The following is a 19,514-nucleotide window of genomic DNA, read 5'->3' as shown; positions in this document are numbered from 1 at the left end:
CTCTGGTGTGGTCCAGGACTATAGAAATACAAGACAAGTCATATATCTGAGCCACATACGCAGTTTCAAAATTTCTAGTAGCTGTATTAAAAATTATTACATCATACAACTTATTTTGAGTTTTCTAATGTTTGCTTTATTCTCCTGCAAAATGTAGTCCCAACCTGCTGGGGCTTTCCTGTGGACTGATGGAATCATCCAGGAAGAGTGCTCAGGGTGCGGGCCAGTTATTGCAAGTTTCTTAAATATTAGATATAAGGATTACTATAGTTGACTTGTTTAGATTTAATCTGAGTTTGGTTCTTGCATTCATTAGTTGAAACAAAACAACTGATCAGCATAAAAATGAAATTGAAGGGGAGCTAAGCTAGGGCCTAATAGGACTCCAGAAGAAGCTGAATCATATAATAATCATAATATATTTTGCAATATTTCTGTCATCAACATTCAATTGACATAATTCAACCCCAAATAACATTTAAAAAATCTTGTTTTCTAAAACTATGTCTTCCCTGCTATGATTATATAAATGACCCGGTGGGTGAGGTTTCTCAAATGAGATAACTGAAAATCTTTTCGCTTGCTAGATTGCAGTTTTTGTTCAAAAGACTGTAATTACATAAAATATGGGTCTCCTGAATGCTAATAACAATGAAGAGTGAGTGAATTTAAAAGGATTACTAATGTCTTGTACTATTAAAAATGCAGTTTTATCTTAAATTTTACTGGGTTGAGAGTGCGTGCGTGTGTGTGTGTGTGTGTGTATGTGTGTGTGTGAAAGAGAGAGAAAAAGGGGAGGGAAAAGCAAAGAGGGAGGGGAAGGAAGCTGGGGGTGAGTGAAGGGGGAGGGAGAAAGCAAGGGAAAGAGAATTTGAGCAGAGGACAATAATATTATTTAATCTTCTTATTATCAAGCAAGTTTTCCAAATATATTTAAAATTCTTACCTCTCCACTTTCTTTATGGCATATTTGGCTTTATGCTAAACTGAATTCAGAAGATCCTATTAATGAAGATGGTTTAATGCCTGTGCATTATTATAATGGACTCCTTTGTTCTACAGTTTCTCCCTGTGTCATAGACTAAGTCATTAATCAATGAGTGCTGAAGAATAATTGTCTAGCTCCTAACAATCGTCTATTGTTGAAACATTTGGAATTTTAAGATAAAGATGTACAGGCTGCTCTAAAAAATGGTTTAAGATTACCCTTCATGGAATTGTGGACGTATTGTTGGAAATACAGAATCGCTGACCTGGTTTTAATGCATTTTTTAGTCTCCTTGTTCAATTGCCTATTCAAATGGTGTTGGAAAAGTTGACTTCATTAATGTCAGAAAATAATGATTTCATATTTTATATTGAGCTGGCACAATTATTAAGTGTAGAAATATCATAGAATTCTGTGGCATTTTAAAGTAGAAGTGAAGCATGTTAATAATCATGATGGCAACTTTTTTGTCTATTTAACATCACTTTTTGCATACAGTACTCCCACTTAGGTACCAGCTATAAATAAGGATCCTGCATCTAAGTGATTGCTATTCAAAACGAAATATATGGCTGCAACATGCTGTTTTAGTAGCTCAAAATTAGATATCTTTCTCATTGAAAATGCTGTAATTTGAAATGTCAATAAATACATTTCATGCCATCTCATACTGTAACAAATTGCCCCTTAAATCTGTCGAGATTGAAGTCTAACTCACAGTCTAAAAAATTGTGAATTCTAAATTGAGAAAAAGTGTGTGCTGATTTGTTAATGTAACTCACTTTTATATAAATTTGCTCCAATTTCTTAATTGGAGAAGAAATTGCTATTTCTATCAGTATGACTGGCCCAATGGGACCATTCATAAATAATCTTCAATCTCTCGTCCCTAACAATACATTAAAAATGAGCAGGCTTCTCTGTCTTAGGTGTATTCAGCAAATCTTTAGAGAGTGTTGCTAAAGGAAGGGGACATTGCCCTGAGCTGTCCCTCTATCTCTGTGAAGTCCCAAACAGTCACTATGTGGACAGATCCACCCCAGGCTATGTTCACATGTGATGGGGGAGACCGGCTAGACTGGGGTCCCCAGCCAGAATCAGGGGAGATGTGGCCCTTGCTTCTGTTCCGGGGTCTTTCCTTTCCACCCAGCTGCTGTTTCACCTCTGCAATGACAGGGAGAGAGTACAGAGCTCATAGGAAAGTTCTCATCTGACTTATTTTCTGAGGCTGTCAGATGTTTAAGATTAATTCTTTGTTTTTGGTGACTTTTGTGTTTTCTCCATATTCCTGACTTCAGGAACATGTGATGTAAGAAGTGTTTTGGGCAACTGGCCAGTTCTCCCCAACACTCAGTATTTTGAGGTTCATCTGTCTCGGACTCTCACCAACCCTGTGTCATCATTTTCACGATGAACAGTGCACTGGGCAGGATTTACCATGGCCTCTTGGCAGGCTCTCTCCATACACTGCCCAGTTATGTTCTTGGGAAACACACACATTTTGCACTTGTAGTCCTGGGATAACTCACTGGTCATAGTTTCCCTTTGGCCTCTACCTCATTAACCAGTTGGTTGTGTCTTCTTGTGTCCTCCACTGAAGTGAGCAGCCCCACATCCAGCTCTTTGAGTGGCTCCTCCAAGATTTTCTCACCAGGGTGACAGGAACTACTTCCTGTCCCTCTTCTTGGAGTGAGGTGAAGTGGAGATGAACTCCTACCCACCAGAAGTTCTTGTCAGCAAAATCCTTAATCCTTGTTTACCCTCAAGTTGAGTGAAAGTTCTAAGGATCATCAAGGGAACTGCTTTACAAGTTGGGCATGGACCATTTTTGGAGTATAGCCTCTAAAGGAACTCAGTGCCTTTCCATTTCATTACACATATTAACACACCATTTGTGGAGCAGCAACTTTCACCATAATTCATTTCTACAGCATTGATTTCACCATGTGCCTTAGGACATTTCTTCCATATAAATGAGACAAGTATCTAAATGAACAGAATGAAGGTGACCAGTCATACTGGGAGAACTGTACAGGTGCAAAGCTGGTCTAGACAGAGACAGGCAGCGGAAGACATCGGGCAAGAAACTGAGTGTTCTTCCTTAAGGCCAGAAGAGAGGGCAGCCTCCTTGGAGAAGGGATGGATGCTCCTTGGGCAGTGACTGTAGCAATGAGAGAATCTGCATCATTACATTTTAGGACAGATTAGGGTGAGCGACACCCCTAAGCTCCAACTGCTTCCCATCCCTCCTGCCTGTATCTGGGCTGAGCAAAGCAACATCTCAGGAGCTGGGGTGAGATCACCATTGGTTGTAGCCTCCTAGCCTCTAGCCTCAGAATGCCCCTGGGCCCTGAAGCAGACACAGATGTAGGGGGTTCCCAAGGGTCACCTTCCTGCCTGGGCTTTAGGCATCATCATTGCACAGAAGTATTCTCTCATGTATGGAGAGAGACAATTTCTGGATTACAAGTTGAGTGCTCAAATATTTAACTTGAAAAGTTAAAATATTTGGCAATATCTTGTACCAGATAAAGAATATCACTGGGGAAAATGTTTAAAGTATACTCTATTCAAATAATTTTATGAACCTGTCTTTATTTTTAGCTATGTATGTCCAATGCTCTGGTTTGAATGTGCGCCCTTAAGAAGAAATATTGAAAGCAATCCCCAAGGCAGCCACATTGAGAGTTGGCTTCTAATGGGAGGTGTTTAGGTCATGAGGGCTGCACCCCAAGAATGTATTAATTCCAAACACTAAGGCTCCTAACACTGTGAGTTTGAGCCCTTGTTTTCTCAAGCTCTCCTCTTCTACTTATGCCAGGTGATGACACATCAAGAAGGGCCTCACCAGCCAGGTGGTGCACGACTGTAATCCCATAGGCTCAGGAGGCTGAGGAAGGAGAATCACTCCTGTCTCTAAATAAAATACAAAATAGGTCTGGGGATGTGGCTCAGTGGTTGAGTGACCCAAAGTTTAGTTCCAGTAGCTCCCTCCAAAAAAGGCCGTCACCAGATTTGTGCCCTTTGACCTTGGATTTACCCTCTTCCAGAACTGTAAGAAATAACATCTCCTCTGTTTATAAATAACAGTCTCAGGTATTTTGCTATAGCAGTACAAATTGGACTAATATTCCCAGCACACAATTTTTGGAATCTATATTTTTCATTTTGATCATAGTTTATAAAAACTCAATGTCTAGCTTAAGCCTTTGACTTGGAGTTGGTCAGGGTTGGGTAAGGATCTTGCATGGGATTAAAGGACACAGCTAGATAAGGATTTTCAGGCAAAGGGACTTTTGTATAAATATTCCACTGATGCTTTTCATTGCAGACTTGATAGGTCTCTCAGGAAGATCCTGGAATGAATAATAAAGTTATTTGCAACGTTTGTTCTCCTGGCCTGGAGTTTCTTGAAGTGGTAGGGTTGAGCTGATGAAGATGGTAGAGGTGACAGATGGTTAAGCTCTACAGGGGCAGATGGTCACAGTTCGCAACTGTGTCTGGAGTCCTCTGTTTCTTCTGGGTTTATCTGATGATGCCCCATTGAAGGACTGATAAACTCACTGAATTTATTTTTCAGAGTTCTTTTCCTTTTCCTCCAATGTAGACAATGAATTTGCATTGCTTACTTTTATCCTGATGAATTTAAACTTACAGAATGATATGTCACTAGAATTGCACTTCCTCAGATGGGAATACAGAGAGCAGCAAGGGCACACGGCAGCCATCCTACCCCAAGACAAAATTTTGAGTTTGCTTGGGTCCCTCAGAGAACTGAGGTCATGAGACAATGCTGTGGACTGAATTAAATCAACAGCAAAGTGAGCTCATGGGGCACACAAACTGCTTCACCTTTGGCAGAGCTGTTGAAAAGAGGTATGAGGAAGACTTTCAATTCACATGTGGAGATGTCCCCACAGAGAGAGCATCCATCCCAGATGGCTGGGCTGGTGAATCTAACAAATATATGAGAAGGAAATCATACCATGTCTACCCCAGCTCTTCCAAGAAATATACAAAGAATACAATATCATTTCATGGGTCCAGCAACACCACAGAAATGATTCAAAGACATTGCCATAAAAAGGAAGCTATAGAACAGGAACTCCTTTATTTAAACTTGAAGGATTATAGATGTTAGCCACAGACTAAACACCTTCACAGCAGTACCAAGACCAGTGACTCATGTGGGGACTGTCAACTAGCCAAATTGACAAGAAAACGGACCCTTACACCAGTGTGACAAAGCAAGGAAAAAGATAAAAGGCAAACAGACTGGAAATCAATAAAACATATTAAAATATTTTATACATTATGTGATATACTGTGTAAGCAACCCCACAGCCTACAACAAACAAACAAAACAAAAAAACCCTACAGGACTGCTAAGTGCATTCACCACTATTCAAAAGTTAATTATATTTCTACATATAATATTTAGCAGTGAGCTATTAGAAAATGAAACAGAAAGTATTTACAAAAGCTGTGGATGAATGTTTAATCTGACAAATGTGACCAAGGGGTGTATGAAAAAATTCGTAAGACATTGATGAGAAAAATTAAGGAAGAACCAAATGGTGAGAAATTCTGTGTTTGTGTGTTGGAAAACTTAGTAGTTACAATGCCAGTTTTTCCTCAATTGATATATAGATTCAATGGTACCACAATCAAAATCCTAACAAGTATTTTGTTCTGAAAATTTAAAAGTACATTTTAAAGCAACTGACCAAGAATGGCCAAAATCATGTTGAAAAGGAGAAAAAAATCTGGAGACTTTATTTAACCTGACCTCGAGTTTTCCAATAAAACTATAGTTTTATTACACTATACAAATGGTGGAATTAAAGTAGAGGTGGGGACATTGATCAAGGGACACAAAGGAGATTCCAGGGTTTAACCACACGTGTGTTCAACTGATTGTTAAGAATATCAAAATAGCTCAATGGTGAGGGACAGCCTTTTAAACAAAAGATCCTGGAACAATTGAAAACCCAAGGACTCCAAATCAGACATCAGCACATGTCTTGTATGATAGAAAGTAGACTTGCTCTAAATAAAATACACAAAGCTATAGAATTTCTAAAATAAAATACAGGGGAAAAAAGCATTTATGAATTGATTAGCTACAACATGAAAAGACCAAATAATAAAAAGAAAAAAAAATAATGAATTAGGCTTCATAATAATTAGAAGAAAATAATAAGGAAATTAAAATGCAGGGCTGAGGCAGGAAGAAAATGCTTACAAAACACGTTTGATGAAGATTTGTAATCAGAATATAAAAAAGAAATCTCATAATTGCCTAATAACAAAATAAACAATTAAAAGTGGGCAAAATTTTTTAATAGATGAGGATAGCAAAAAAAAAAAAAACGAAATCAAACAAAACAGAAACTTCACTTGGATGATACCACACAGTATTCGTCATTAGAGGACTTCAGCTGAAGACCCAGCACAATCCTCCAAGCATGTCTCATGATGGACACGTGTATGTGTTATACAGACAGAACAGTGAGGATCCCCCAAAGATTCCACACCTTAATGGTAAGGACCCTATCACAGGGACATTATCCTGGACTGTCCAGGTGGAACCACGGAAATCCTATGGCCCTTAAGAGTTGAGAAGAAGGCAAAAGAGCTTCTCAGATGGATGCAGTAATAGAAGGGGCAAGTGATGTCTAGAGTAACAGAGGGACTCCACCTTGGGTGACAAGGAAACTAATTCTCCTCTCAGACCTGCAGAAAGGGATGCAGCCTACCCACAAGAACCCAGTGGAAGCCTCCTCAGACTTCTCGCCTACAGAAGAATATGACTACACATCTGTGTTGATTCAAAATGCTAATATTGCGATAGTTTCCTCCAACACCAATAGAAAACGAATACGTGTGTAGAGAGCCAAGTTGTCAGTGAGGGTGTGGGAGTCTCAGATGCAGAGAGTGGGAATGCACAAAGTTGCAGGCACCCTGGAAAGAAATCCATTTCATATCATAGTTAACATACTTGAATTTACCATGTGACTCAACTCTAGTGTTCACTGAGGGGAGATGGAAATATGTGTGCCCTCAAAACACGAGTGTGAGTGTTGATCTGGCAACTTTACACATTACTGTAAAAAAACTCTGAACAGCCCTAATGTCTATCAACTTGTGAATGAATGAGACAATTAGGGTGAATCCATATAGTGATAAAACAATAAAAACTCAGCAATAAAAACAAATAACATCCATAAGCACACAACCACAGGGATGAATTTTAAGATATTCTAAGTGAAAGGAGTCCGATACAAATGGATTTCATTCATGCGACATTTTTCGACAGGTAAAAATAAAGGGAAGTGACTAAGATGAGTAGCTGCCAGTGCCTGGGGTGGGGGGGGGTACTGATTAATGGAGAGACACAGAGGAGCTAAAGGGACAGGGAAACCAACTGTTCTACATCTCAACTATGTGGTGTTGCATGCACTTGACAAAATAATTGAATTATATGATTGAACGACAAATACTACAGTATGTTAATTATTCCTCTAGAAACCTGAATTTTAAAAATACATCATATATAATATGCAAAAATTCTACTATTGGATTTTTCTATTTTGAATAATAGTTTAGACACCTGGGTATTACAAATAAAGCAATATGTATGAGATAGGCTGAGTTGTGTCCCCTGAAATTCGAATCCTCACTCCTAGGATCTCAGAATGTGGCTCCAATGGTGTTCAAGATGAAGTGATTTGGCAGATTTGGCAGATTCCTTGACAGTGTGCTTTAAAGGGGGGTGGGGATTTGGGAAGAGCCACACAGAGGGAAGATATTGTGAAGATATGGAAATGAGTCATCTACAAGCCAAGGAGAAAGGTGCGCACAGATCCATCTTCCCAACCCTGCTGACATCTTGCCCCCCATTTCAGCCTCCAAACGTGGGACAATCCCTCTTGCCTAAGCCTGCCAGTCTGCAGTCCTTTGTCAAGGCAGCTCTTGAAACCTAACACTCCTTATTCCCCATATTTTCTCCCTTCCTCTACCAGTTTGTTAGTTGATTCCTTGTGACTTTCTTAGGGCTTATGGCTTTTGCATTTTTAATTGCCATCCTAATCTTTATGTTTGCTGAAGACTTAGTTCTGTCATAAAATGTATTCAGCTCTTACCGTCAGATCTTTTCCTATGGTTTCCTCTGGCATCTGAGTTGACTTTTCCTTTTGTTTGCTTCATTGAAGTTGGTGGTTTATTCACTTATTGAGAAACAGATTTGGAAACAATTTATAAGAAGAACAATTAAAAAGAGAAAACAACCACCAAACCCACATCAAACAAAACACACATGCAAAGGCCAGCCCTGTTCTGCAGGATGCATAGCGTGGGTCTTAGTTACTGAACTGTCTACAGTTTTAAAATAATTGACTTATAATATGACTGATTAAAACTGTCATTGTTGTTCTTGATATGGAGATTCTAGGGCACGCTAGGAGTGTTCACATCTTGAGCTAATGATCCACCCATTTTCTTGTCTGAGAAGATTTCGGAGGAGCCTGGGCTGCCATAGCTTCAACCTCTAGACACGGTACACCTATCACTGCTCATATTGTGGCTTCTGCCAAGTTTCTGTAGTTTTCCACCTAAGAGCATATGAGGAAAGCTAAGTCCTCTGTGAAAATGCTACCCAGGGATCCCTAGCCATCCTGGGCGGTCACTGGTTCCAGGACCAGTCACAGACTTCTGGGACTGTGTGCAGCTCTGTTTTTATGTATCAATAATAACTCTTTGTTGTCGAGTTGTTTTTCCGTTGTATGAATGTACCACAATATTCTTATCCATTCCTCTGTTGATGGACATTTAAACTTATTCATATTTTTGTCTGTTACAAACAAAACTGTTTTGAATATTCATGGGCAAGTCTTATGATGGACATCAGCTTCCATCTCTGTGGGTAAATACCTAAGAAGTGAGATGGCTCCATCTTTTGGCAGGTATATGTTTAACATTTTAAGAAGCTTCTGAACTATTGTCCACAATGGCTGTGTTATTTCCATTCCTAAGCAATATACACAAGCATTCCAGGTGCTCCACATTTTTGCATTTTGACATGTGTCTGGTGTTCTAGTTTGTATTTTAATTTACATTTTCCAAATGACTAAGGATGATGAGTCTTTATTTTTGTGATTATTTGCAATTAGTATATCATATTTGGTGGAGCTTATGTTCAAAACTTTCGCCTGCTTAAATAATGGGTTGTTTATTTTATTATTATTTGGTTCTGAAAGTTCTTTACATATTTTTTATTAGTTCTTTATCAAATAAAAAGTTCACAAATACTTTGTTCCAATCTGTGGTTTATGTTTTCCTTTTTTTAAATGGCGTGTTTTGAAAAGCAGAGGTTTAAATTTTGATAAAGTTCAGTATACTAATTTTATTTTTAATTTGAATTGTTTCAATGATCAGAAAATATATTGTTAGGAGGACAATTCTTCTCAAATTGAGCTATGGGCTCAATGTATCCTCAAAGAAAATCTCAACATGATTTTAGTAGAAATTGTCAAAATGATACTAAAATTTGGAAAGGCAAGAGGCTTAGATAACTGAAGCAACTTTAAAAAAGAAATAGATTGGAAGACTAACTCTACTTGGTTCCGAGAATTACTGTTACAGCTGTAGTAATCAAGACAGCATGGCCTTGGCCTCAAAGAGACCAAAAGATCCACAGAAAAGGGTGGGGAGTTTGGAAATAGACCCACATTTATGTACAGATGACTTTAGAGGAAGGCACAAAAGCAATTCAGTGACAAAGACGTATTTTCAACAAATTGTGCTGGAACAATTAGACATCCATATATTTTAAGAAACAGAACCTTGATCTATACTTCACAGTACGTCAAAAAGTAACTAGAAATCAAAGTGGACCTCAGTGTTACCTAGTAATATGAACTCATAGGAGGAAACAGGAGAATATCTTTGTGATCTTTGGGTAGAAAAAGCTTTCTCAGCCATAACTCATATTCTTATAGTCTGTTTTTAGGGCCATTCTTTGTACAAACTTACTTTAGCTTTGTCTCCTGAGAACATGGAGTTGGTTGCACATTGGCTCTCTACAGTGGGGACTTGAAATCCTAGGAAGTCAGTAATGAGGAAAAAGAGAGATGAGTTAGAAGCATTCTGAAGAGACCCACATACTGGTTATTCAGGGCTAATAGATATTTCTGGAAAGTCTATGTGGAGTGACTGCGATTATTTAAAAGGAGAAAGGGCTAGACATGCCCGGACCATCTCCATCTGCCTCTGGCCCCTTTCCTCAGTTCCCACTGGTTTTGTTCAGCATAGCCTTCCAATTAGTCACGGGGGATGAAGTTTGTGGTATCCAGGCAGGTTTGAGACGGATGCGACAGCTGAAGTGGTATATCACAGGTGCACTTGAGGTCCTGCTGAGGACTGTTCTCTCCCCAGGGAAAGACCAGAGCAGTAAGGAGACCTGGCACCAGCAGGGTCAGTCAGCAAGCTCCATTGAACAACTGGATGATCAGATGGGGTCCAAGAGTTCTGCGATGGTACATAAACTTGTTGCAGAGGAAACTTTAGTGAGGACGTAGGAAAACAAGAGTCAGTGAGGGGAATGTATAGGAAACCAATGATTCAAACATCTAGAAGATGCAGCATAACTGCAGTTGTTTTTTTTTATTCCTATTCTATGAATACTTCATGTGTAAAGGACCGTGGGTTCACTTAATAGTTTTAAAAAGCAATAAGGGCAGATATTATAATTTATTTTTGAATAATAAGCAAAAGATACTTTTTCAAGTTCCATGACTTAAAATTGGCAGAGGTGTTCATTCCTCCTATTACCTAACACTCCTCCATGCAAAGCTGGGGAGCAAAACATCTCTGGCACAGGATCTTTGAAAGTGCTACTTTATTACTTAGTAGGCTCCATCAGAAAAGATTGTCATTAATTTTAGGAATATTCGATGATTCTAATGGCGGGGATAAAGCATTTCAACTTTTTGTTAACACAATACACAATTTTGGGGGTTTATGCCAATTACATATTTAGTCCTCATAATGTCTTTCACATTCATCTTTCCTCCTCTAAGTAGTTAGAAGTATTCTATTTTATGTGCTTACACCAATGAATTAGAATATACTTTACTGGGTTTATTTATATTTTATATGTTGAGGGATTTCTTGAAAGTTTTAACATCTACAATTTAGCTAAAAATCACCTATATTTATTGAACAAGAACTTGAGCGCAAAATCAGTATTTCTGACAAAATGATAAAGAGAGATTCAGGTCAAGTAGAATTTTTGTAGTTATTCCACTTATTATCCACATCATAATACTCCACTCACCATCTTCCTTAAGCCTTATCAGTCGTTCTTTTTCTTCTCCCAAATATCTTTTGTGTAACTAGATATCCTGATGTCCTTCTCCGAGATGTCTTTTGTGTAATGAGACTTCCTCATGTCCTTGGGCATAGGCAAGGACTCAGGCCAGGCTTTGCTGTGGTCCTGTCTACTCCATCTTGGGGCAGATCCATGGCCAAGTCTAACCTAAGAATTTAAAGTCACTTCAAAGTTAAGTGCCTATAATTTTACAGATGGAAAGGGACATATATGAAAACTTATCCCCAAGGCTTCATTTCAAAGACAAGTACCAGGAGGTCCTGAGAGATGGTGAATTCCAGTTACATAGCTCTGGAGGGTTGGAGCTGGGAATATGATCCATGGATTTTAAGTGGAGACTCATTGCCCTTTTAAGTTGTTCTGTCTCATATGTGTCCTCCAGGGTGGATTGCTTTCTCACCCAACTTTGACTGAGCCACAACTCTTTATTCTTGGGGAAGATAATCATGTAGAATAAAGGTCACAACTTTGGAAGAAATTTCATTTAAGTGAGAAAGAAATCCAGACTTTCCAAAATCATCTCAATGAACATTATAAAAAATAGAATGACAGACATTTGCTGCAGTTGAAAACCCTCATAATCAAAGACCATCAAATAATAAATGGTCAACAACTCTCAATAAGAAACCAAAATCTTAATTGCCAATAGCAAAAGCAAAGGAATTGGCTGTATCAGTGCACCAGGAAGGAAGTTATTTCAGATGCATTATGAGTCAAACATAAAATTTCACTGAAAGCTGGTAGACAAAGTTCTATGTGAAACCATTGTCTTCTCACTACCTTTATTTAAAATTTTTTTTTATGGGAGTCAAGTTCAATGAGAGCCAGTTCTGATAAGTCAAAATAGAAATACCCATCCCAGGCAAATGGATTCTAAAACTCTTCTGCTTAATGATTCATAAGGAAGAAAAGTAGTAGGTATTCAATTTTATTTTTATTAGAAATTCTATTTCCATTTGTGTATTATTGTCAACAGCATATTGACCCACATAATATGTTTAGTACCTTGAAATGTCTTAGAAAGTAGGCATTGGTGTCCCTCCAATCTCTGAGCGCTGAATTCTGTAGAGCTTGGAGTTGCCTGGTACAACTGCTGGGTACTCAATGAATGCACATATTATGCCCATAAATCCTGACATTGTGGAGCACTGCCTTTGGAAGAAATGTTATTCAGTGCCTTGACATTTGGCTTCTTAGAGTTAAAAATGAATGGTGTATGCTGAATTTTAGAGACTTGCATATGATAGTCTTCAACATCTAATTATTTCATGGAAGGGTTCTGCTACTGTCAGAGATTGACACTTAATAGAGAATTCCAGAACATTCTTCCATGTGGGGGAAGAAATCAAATGAATTAACAAACTAATAAGTAAAGCAAATGAGCAAGATGGGAAGAAAACACCACACCCTTTACAGTTCACAGGGACCAAGGCTCTGGCTGCTTCTCTAAATGCCAAGGGCTTGGCCTAGTTGATGTGTTTTATTATAGTGAGTTTCCATTGCTTATTCAGATTGTGCTTGGAAGGAAGACTCTATTAAGTCTGGGAATGATGACTGTTTTCTGTGATTTCATTAGGCAGGGACATTAATTACATGGGAAAACTCCTTTGACTTATATAAAATTTAAAATATAAATATAAAAATTTATAGTAATAATAATGATATAAATCTAATAATTTTTTCGTCTATTTAATTCTTTTAAAGTATTTTATGTATTTTGGACTCCTTTCCTAGATGCACGTCATAAATAAAAGTGATTATGGGCAAGCGGGAATATGTGGAAACATAATTCAGTTTTAGTGTTTAATATGGGACAGAGAACACAGTTAAGTTCAGTTTATTTTTATGTTCCCTTCTGCTTGACTGGCATATCTAAAGCTACTGAAAAATCCATATTGGAGATATGAAAGAGACAAATGGCTTTGCTGAGAGATATTCTGCTTTTTACAAGCCTGTTTCTGGTGAGTGATGTTTTGCCTTCAGCAATGGTAGTTCAGTGTGGATGTTGCCTACCTTACATCTCCACAAAGGCTGAAGGAAATCCCACCCCATTGCCCTAACAATTATTTAGCTTTATGTGACACATTCTTGACCCTGTCCCTGAAACTAATCATTCTTCCCATTTATTTTGGGACCTCCTCATTTTGCATTTATTTCACTTGGATTTCTTCACAGTCTGTACCTTATATTTTATACCGTTACTCTCTGTTTCCTCTACATTCATTGATCAGAATAACCCGGAAAATCAATAAGCTGATAATTAATACTGTTAATGCCATTGCAAGACGCTGGGTTGCATCCATGGAGAATGGTAGAGGGAGCTTGCTCTGGTTTAGCCTGAAGAAGACACAAAGGGGAGTCATCAAAGCTGCTTTCAGCTGCTACAAACCCTATTTTGAGGGAGATGGTGTACTTGCTCCAAGTGGCTCCAGGAAATTGGACTAAGATTCATATCTTAGTATCCTAAAGGAACTCAGTTTTCTATATAAAGTAAGAATTTCTTAATGAGTAGGGCCAGCTCCCAAATGCAGAGGATTTCTTGGAAGGATATGAAAACATCTGAGTTGTTTGCATGGTTTCTCAGGAATACTGAGCTTGCTGAGTTCTGGAGAGGTGGCATTAATGATACTCATTTATGGATGGCTTATAGGCTGGCAGGAAACCTAAGTGCTCTACACAGTTATAATTTAATTTTTGCAACAAGCCCATGAAGCAGGAGCATGTATTATCCATGCTTTAATGATGATGGTACTGAGATGTGGGGTGTTGGACCTTAACCCAGACTCCTATCTCCAGTGCCCCATCTCCAGGGCTCCATCCAGCTTTATCTGAGGGAGACTGCATGCTTTAGGGAACTAGTATGGCAAAGGGAGAAGAGGAAGATATTCAAAGAAGAAGATGGCCAGGATTTACCTCCTTCTGTGAAAAAAAAATATAGGATTCAATATTATCCTTCTTTCCTCTAAGAGTTCCTTTGATGGATGTGTCCTGAATCCAGGGGATTACACTTGCCAGGCCCCTTGCTGGGAAGATGTGGTTTGGACTCCACCAACATAGAGTACTTGTAATGATGTAGAGGAAGTTATGATTCTCCAATGGCAGCTCTAGGCAGGTGGATGGGCACCATGGTGGGAGAATCAGGAAATCTGGTGATACCTTTGAACCGTGCTCCTGAGAATCGTTTATTTGTGTCAATGGTTTCTGCTGTTCCCAATGTTTGGACTTTCTCCGAGCCACAATTCTCCCATTCTTCCAAAGGGTGTGTGAGGCCAACTTGTCTGAAATCCCTGGAGCTGATTTGCTTTTTCTGACTGAATACTCCTCAGTACATGTTAAGAAAAAATGATCCTTTCCATTTACTTGGGCCTCTATTGTGTGCATAAAGCCCTGGTATTTATTGTAGGCAGCAACCTTCAAAGGAGCAAGTAAAAAGGGAGGTGGAGTGGTTGAGAAAGTGGGCACTTCGTGGGTTGGCCCCATCCTCCACTCACAGGCCAGGTGGGGCATCTTCCTGCAACTGTGTTTCCATAGGCCTCTCTGCCAGTCGTCAGCATGAAGCCAGGCAGTAATATGCCTGTGTCCCTCCAAAGCCCACATAGTCCCAGGTCAGTGACCTGGTATTAAAAGAAAACACTGTTAGGAGTCAAGAGCTTTGTACTTTCCTACACCACCTATTGACTGTCAGCCCTTGACTAAATGATTTAGGGCTCTGGTTGATGTCCCTGGCTATAAATCATGGAAAGGCTACTTCATGATCCTCAGAGGCCTTTCTTAGAAATGCAATTGGCCTCACCCAAGCTGTCCCTCACAACTTCACGTAGCAAATAAGAAATGGGGATAATTCAGAAGAGAAATGTGGAAAACTTGGATCCAATATTTTTCAGACATATTCCCAGAACATTCTGGAGCAGAACTTATCACAAATCTTTGTTTATAGTATTTTTGGTTCAGAGTGGTTGGGGAAAGAGCATCCCAGCTGCCCAACTAACTACTCCTCATCCGAGCAAGCATACTTTGGGGGGCCCTGTCTGCATTTCTGTTTTCCCACTTCAAAAGTCAGAGTGTCTGCAGACTCCAGACATCTGGATTCAAGTAAGTAGGTAATTTATTGCAATGGTGGTCAAAGGTAGGTTTACAACAGGGAGAAAATGCTGACCTTAGCAACTCTGCATATCTAAAGATCAGGCAGAAAGAAGGTCTTTTTTCTAAGGAGGAGTCCTTGAGGCCTGTGGAGAAGTGGCTTGCTGTGAGCAGGGGCATGTTCCCCCAGGTGAGCAGCTCAAGGCTACCTGTGAGGCCAGTCAGTTCTCTAACAGGGCTGTCTAGAAGGTTCCTATGTATGCATTCTAATACCTACTGTAGATCAAGAGTTGGCCAAAGCAGGAGAGAAACCTGAGTCAAGTTTGGTCAAGGTGATTGTCGGGTATTTTGAACAGGTTGGTCTGTGGGGACAAGCAGTTCAGCTCATCATTGATTGAAAAGGCACAGAGTGAGAATTCAGAGCATCCATGGACTCTGTAAAATATTGTCCTACGTAAATATTAGGGTCTGTTTTAGTCAGTTTTATGTTACAGTGATCAAATGACCTAACAAGATCAACTTACAAGAGGAAGAGTTTATTTTGTTTTATGGTTTCAGAGTTCATTCTGTGACCAGCTGACCATAGCTCTGGGCTCAAGGCCGGACAGAACCTTGTGATGGAAGGGCATACGGCAGAAGAAAGTGGCTCAGGACATGATAGCCAGGAAGTGGAAAGACAGCTCTGCTCACCAGGAACAAAACATAAACTCCAAAGGCCTGTCCCCAGTGACCTACTTCCTCCAGCCACACCCTACCTGCCTACCATTACCACCCAGTTCATCCATATGAGTGAATAAATCTGCTGATTAGATTACATCTCTCATAATCTACTCCTTTCACCTTGAATATTCTTGCATTGCCTCACACATGAGCTTTGGGGGGATACAGCATATCTAAACCATATGGGATAATTCATGAGTTTCATTTGAGTCATTTCATAAAGAGGGTGATCTTTATAGTGAGGGTTGCCTGCAATACAAAAGGGTAAGAACTTTAATTGTGGCTGTTTGCCAGAACCTCAAGGCTTAGGTCAAGGTCAACATTGTCATGGAAGACTGAGAGGAAGAATCCTTAATCTGTTTCTGACCTCTGTGAGCATAGGAATTCCCACAAATTCCCAGAGGATGGTGGCCTCAGGTCAGGCTCCTTGGATGCAGTTGCAGACAGGGGTCATGATGCATGGAACTGACTTCAGGGTTGCTAATGGGGAACACCTTCATGAGGCCAGATATGTGCAGTAGATGGCCAAACAAGGCTGTGGCTTCAGATGTGATCTTCAGAGAGGACTTGGGGTGTCAATAAATTTGCAGAAAAGGGTGACCTTTCCTCTCAAATGCATCAAGCATCCTTGGCTGAGGGAAACCCCAGGAAATGGCTCTGGCTGGACAAGGGTGATTCCCTGAGAAGGATACAGGCAAGTGTTCTCACCACATGACATGTAGAGAAGTAGGAGATTAACTCCCCTGTCCAGGAAAGGGCTACGGAGTGGAGGTCACCCAGCAAGATAACAAGCATCCATTTTCCACGGGGCTCTTTGTTTGGTAAATATGCTAACAGCAATATTGATTAGAGTTTTATTCTGGAACTTGGTTTTTAGTTTCTAGTTTGATCCAGAGGTCACATGGGAATCATGCCATTGACAGCACAATTTCCCAGTGTTTCTGAATAGAAAATGCATGAGGCCATTAAGACATCAGTACTAGAAATATTGGTAAACCAGTAAAGCATCTGGTTGATTGTCCCCAAATTCTTTCCCATGCCTTCTTTCTGCACTTTCTTCCATTAAGTCCTGTGCCATCAGCATTTCCTGTGAGGGTCATTTGTTCTGGGAAGGTTTTTGGAATCCGATCTTGGTTCAGATCCTCCATATGACATAGGGCAAGTCTGTCGCATAGAGGGTTATTCAGAGTGTCCTCAGGCAAGCTGGGAATAGAAGTCTCTGTGAGAATAGGATGAGCCGATGTGCTATGCTAGTGCAGTGTCTGCCCCATGGCAAGTGCTCAGTAAAGGGTGGCTATGGCTATTGTCATTGTCCATGCCTGTCTCCTTCCCCAGATTACCAACTTCCTGTCTGTCTAAATCTTAGGCATCCTTCAGACCCTTCTCGAGCACCTCTCCACCCTATCACATCCTTTTCTCCATGATGACCCTTCACGAAAACTTCCGTATAGCCCAAGTCAAAGGGTTTTCTGCTGCAGATGAAGCTGCATCCATGAGCCATGCCTAGAGTATGAAGAGGCTGATGAGCACTTCCCCCTCCTCTTCTGTGGATCCTGTAGGAAGCATAGGACAGTAACATGCTGCAGGGACTTTAAATCTCAGATGCTTCTATTTTACCTACCATTGGAAAAATTATGTAGAAAGAAATGCATCTGAGATGTGTCATTTTTATTTAAGACCAATTGCCATATTTAACCAATAAATGTTAATTTGTAATTAATATTCACAGACAATTAGCAGCATGAGTTTATGATCACCCCAGTATAAAATCCACAGGATTGCCTCCCTGTCAACAATCCCTCAAAATAGGGAGTTTTCCCCCTCTTGTAAAGAGTATGTACACTGTATAGTCAAAATCAAATGAAAAACAAATGAACAGAAATAAAATAATAAAAAAAAAAACTCATGCAGACTCCAGAATGATTTCATCATGAACTGAATTCAAAAGTTTTTTTTTAAAGATCCCAAATTTTAAAAAAGAGGCATTTTGTACTTTACCATTTTATAAAGGTGATGATGGCAGAATCAGTCATTCTTGTGCTGTGTTTTTCTTCTTTCTCAATTGTGGCTGTCAGACTAAAAGTTCAAAACCCAGTCAAATATCAGATATGCATTTGAAAAGCACCATGTCTACTATATTTAATATAATTATAATTTCTCAATATTTTATTCACAACAAAGTCATATTATGATAGCAAGACATATTAGCATATTTATAATTTTACCCTTTGTGCCCAGCCAATAACTTGCAGGCTCTCTAATTTGAACGATCTTTTGTTTAAATTTAACTACCTTCCCTCTGCAAACAACACCATTGACCTTAATGTCAGGCAACATTATCTGCTCAGTAATTTGCACCAATAGGCTCATTGTATTTCATTTAGCAGAATGCTTATCAGGGAAAGACAGGAAGAGAGAAAGCCACAGTCTTTTGTAAAATAAATGGAAGTCATATAATAATAAAAAAGATAGGAGTTCAGGAAGCAGATTGGGAAAGCATGCAGACAGGTGGTAGACAGAGCTGATATTTGTTCCCTGGGAGCAAGGCCATGGGAAACCGGAATACAGCTGGGCAGCCACAGCAGCTTAGTGGTAGGAACATGTGGGTTGTGATCCCTTGATCCCCATTCCAGGTGCCTGGGAAATTCCACCTATAGCTTTTGGGATTTTAAATAAAGGATACAGTTGCTAAAATAGCCTGTGAAAGGTAGAGGTGGAAAAAGAAGTGGGAGTTAGTTCTAAGGTCTCTGAACAGTGGAAGGGAACTCCTGAAATGTAGACTTGTCTGTCATTCATTCAATAAGTCTTTGTTTAATATCTCATTTGGGTCTCCTACAGGACTTACAGTTTTGTGGTCCTAGGCAGAAAACAAATTAGCCAAGAAGAAATCACAGGTAAAGAAACGACCAGACAATGGGAGCACAATGCAGAGAATTAAAGTAGGGTCACAAGGGAGAGGGGCTATTGCTGCTCTCTGCCTGGCATGTCAGAAGGGCTGTGCAGAAACATAAGATCGATATTGAACTTTGAGTTGCAAAAGGGAGGGATGCATCAGAAACCACCTGCCAGGAGCGCAGAGCTGGTGCCCAGGGCTAAGCACAAAGGCCGATGGGAAGGGGCCTGCAAGGAGCTGGACCATAGGCAGCGTCAGAGGTGAATCCAGCCCCGCGTTAGTCAAAGTGGTGAGCACCGGTTTTGTCCAGGAGGAAAAGCCAAGGTCCATCCTGATTTTTAAGGAAATAAGGGGACATTTTAGAAGGAGGAGGGAGCAGATAGGGAGAACCTCTGGGCTCAGTGGAGCAAGGGAACTGAAAAGTGACAAAATTGGAAAGAAGT

The 19,514-nt window shown here is 39.8% G+C and overlaps 1 long non-coding RNA gene across 1 annotated transcript in view; it reads right to left on the bottom strand.

Moving 5' to 3' along the window:
* LOC124084745 (uncharacterized) overlaps positions 1–19,153 on the bottom strand; it is a 42,253-nt gene extending 23,100 nt beyond the window's left edge. The window contains exons 1-4 of the long non-coding RNA XR_006849202.2: positions 19,024–19,153; positions 18,177–18,254; positions 10,022–10,089; positions 8,134–8,217 (exon numbers count right to left, since the gene is read on the bottom strand). This is a non-coding gene — a long non-coding RNA (uncharacterized LOC124084745). The remainder of the gene's footprint in view (positions 1–8,133; positions 8,218–10,021; positions 10,090–18,176; positions 18,255–19,023) is intronic.
* Positions 19,154–19,514: the final 361 nt, after the last annotated feature.

The sequence above is a fragment of the Marmota monax genome, unplaced genomic scaffold (genome assembly GCF_021218885.2).
Source record: "Marmota monax isolate L192 unplaced genomic scaffold, Marmota_monax_Labrador192_F-V1.1 WCK01_AAM20220418_F8-fsc00071, whole genome shotgun sequence".
NCBI classification, from domain to species: domain Eukaryota; kingdom Metazoa; phylum Chordata; class Mammalia; order Rodentia; family Sciuridae; genus Marmota; species Marmota monax.
Note: the sequence above shows the minus strand (reverse complement) of the source record. Positions and strands in the feature narration are given on the sequence as shown.